The sequence below is a fragment of the Papaver somniferum genome, unplaced genomic scaffold (genome assembly GCF_003573695.1).
Source record: "Papaver somniferum cultivar HN1 unplaced genomic scaffold, ASM357369v1 unplaced-scaffold_16, whole genome shotgun sequence".
NCBI classification, from domain to species: domain Eukaryota; kingdom Viridiplantae; phylum Streptophyta; class Magnoliopsida; order Ranunculales; family Papaveraceae; genus Papaver; species Papaver somniferum.
In genome coordinates, this window is record NW_020625486.1 from 3,857,405 (window position 1) to 3,860,303 (window position 2,899).

Consider the following 2,899-nt stretch of genomic DNA (forward strand, 5'->3'; position numbering starts at 1 on the left):
ACCTACAACTTCACCTGCAAGTATACAGGGTTGTTGTAGATAGGTGGAGTAAGAAAGGGTTTGTCCACAGGGACTTGGGTGTGTTCATGAAGATTCCTAAGCTAAATGGCAGTGACAGTGCAGTGAGAAAAATGAGAAGGCAGTAAAGAGAAAAGCAAAGCCAAGAGGCAGTGAACAGGGCAGTGAAGATGATGAGTGAGCAAAGCAGAAAGAAATAAGGCAATGTAACAAAAACAGTGACAGTGACCAAAGGTCATAGGCAGTGGGTGAGCAGTGGTGAAAGCAAACAAAGCAGATGAAGGGAGCTAGGATCACTAATTCCACCACTAACCTACACCATGTATTCAATGACTACATTCTTGTTCTTGTGATGACATGGGTTAAGATGTGGTCTGCCCTATGTCTAAGAAGTTTCTCCACTAGAGAAATCATCCCCAATAAGACATTGCTCCAAAGCACTAGTTATCTGGCTAAGTATATCTAGTCTAAGGCTCAACATGGTCTGGTTTAGCATGATTGGTGGCTATGTCCACATAGAGATATTCTAACTACAGTGGATACATGGCATCCACTGTGAGAGCAATTTGCAGACATGCCAAAGTGATTATCTCCTAAACATTTTTAACATTCAAGAATGCATATTCACATCACACATGATAGCAAGTTAAGGCTTCCTTAAGACCCTAGCAATTGAAACTTACACATGATAAAACTGAAATTAAGAGGACATTGAAATTGCAAATTAAAGATTAAAGAACCCTAAATTAACAGTAAATTGACATTGGAATTAAACTGAAATTAACCCAATTAGGGGGTATCTCGGCTAACCAAGAACAGTTTTCTCTCTACACATCAGTTCCTATTTATAGTTTACAACAAACCCTAAATTTTCGAAACCCTAAATTGAAATTAGGGTTTTTTCGATTTTCAAAATCACTCACCAAATTTCCTTGTTTGTTGTTCCTTGTCCTTCTTGTCGATGACCCATGCTTTCTTCTGCTCCTCTGCTACGAATTCAGTTCCCATCAACCTAGTTCTCTCATGTCAAAACCCTAACAGTGGGTAGGGTTAATGAAATGGGTGAAATAGGATGATGGGTTTTGTTTTCGGGTGATGGAGATGGTGGTGTAGTCGGGTGTTTGTGGTGGTGGTGGAACTCGAGGTCTGGTGGTGGCAGTGGAGTTGCAGGCGATGGGGAAGAGAGAAACTGGTTTTGGGAAGATGAGAAGGAAGAGATCGATGGGATTAGGATTAGGGGTTGTTTGGTTGGGAATAGGGTATGTGTTGCTATGGTGTGAGGCGGAGACCTCAAGAGTTGATGTACGGCGATGAAAATCCGTTGGACGATCCCATATAGATTGAATCGAACGTCTACGATAAAGAGGGTTTTCACGATTGTTGGATGATGAGATACAACAAAACTGACGGCTTCAGATGGAGTTAGGTACTATAGTGTTTGACAGGAGCTTCGGATTTTGATGCACAATGATGAGGCGACCGTTGGATGACAAGATGGATCCGATCTGACGGCTCTCATGGAAATGGGTATGGATAATGGAAATGGATTTGGGTAAGGGTTTTGGGCCTTGGGTATTCCAAGCCCATATCTTCTTTAAGAACAATTCTTCCTTCTTCAAGCTCACTTCTAGTTGATCCGGCTCTTGCAAACATCATTCTTCGCTTCCTCCTATCGAGAGTCTTTGCCGTTCCTTTGCTCTTTTCGCTCCGTGAGATAACCAGGATTTATTTAGTACCTAAAAATGCAAAATTAATTAAGAAAATTATTTATTCTTGAAAACAACGAAAACACAGAATATGGGATAAAATGTAGAATTAATGCGCAAAAGATGAGTTAAATGCCAACAAAAAGGGATAAATATATACAATATTTGGCACTCATCACAACACAGTAGTGGTGTTGAGGAATTTGCACGTCTCAACACCAATAGGAATAATGTGTTGAGGAAGCATGCCTAGCAATACAGTAGTTGTGTTGAGGAATTTGCACGTCTCAACACCAAGAGGAAGAATTTGTTGAGGAAGCATTCCTAGCAACACAATAATGAGTGTTTAGGAATTTAGACGTCTCAACACTAAAAGGAAGGTTAGCAACACAGTAGTGGTGTTGAGGAATTTGCACGTCTCATCACCGAGAGGAAAATATGTTGCGGAAGCATGCCTAGCAACATAGTGGTGGTGTTGAGGAATTTGCACGTCTCAACACCAAGAGGAAAGTGTGTTGAGGAATCTTTCCTAGCAACACAGTAGTGGTGTTGAGGAATTTGCACGTCTCAACACCAATAGGAATAATGTGTTGAGGAAGCATGCCTAGCAACACAGTAGTTGTGTTGAGGAATTTGCACGTCTCAACACCAAGAGGAAGAATTTGTTGAGGAAGCATGCCTAGCAACACAATAATGAGTGTTTAGGAATTTAGACGTCTCAACACTAAGAGGAAGAATGTGTTGAGGAAGCATGCCTAGCAACACAGTAGTTGTGTTGAGTAATTTGCACGTCTCAACACCGAGAGGAAAATATGTTGAGGAAGCATGCCTAGCAACACAGTGGTGGTGTTGAGGAATTTGCACGTCTCAACACCAAGAGGAAGAATGTGTTGAGGAAGCATGCCTAGCAACACAGTAGTTGTGTTGAGGAATTTGCACGTCTCAACACCAAGAGGAAAATATGTTGAGGAAGCTTGCCTAACATTACAGTGGTGGTGTTGAGGAATTTGCACGTCTCAACACCAAGAGGAAGAATGTGTTGAGGAAGCATGCCTAGCAACACAGTAGTTGTGTTGAGTAATTTGCACGTCTCAACACCGAGAGGAAAATATGTTGAGGAAGCATGCCTAGCAACACAGTGGTGGTGTTGAGGAATTTGCACGTCTCAACACCAA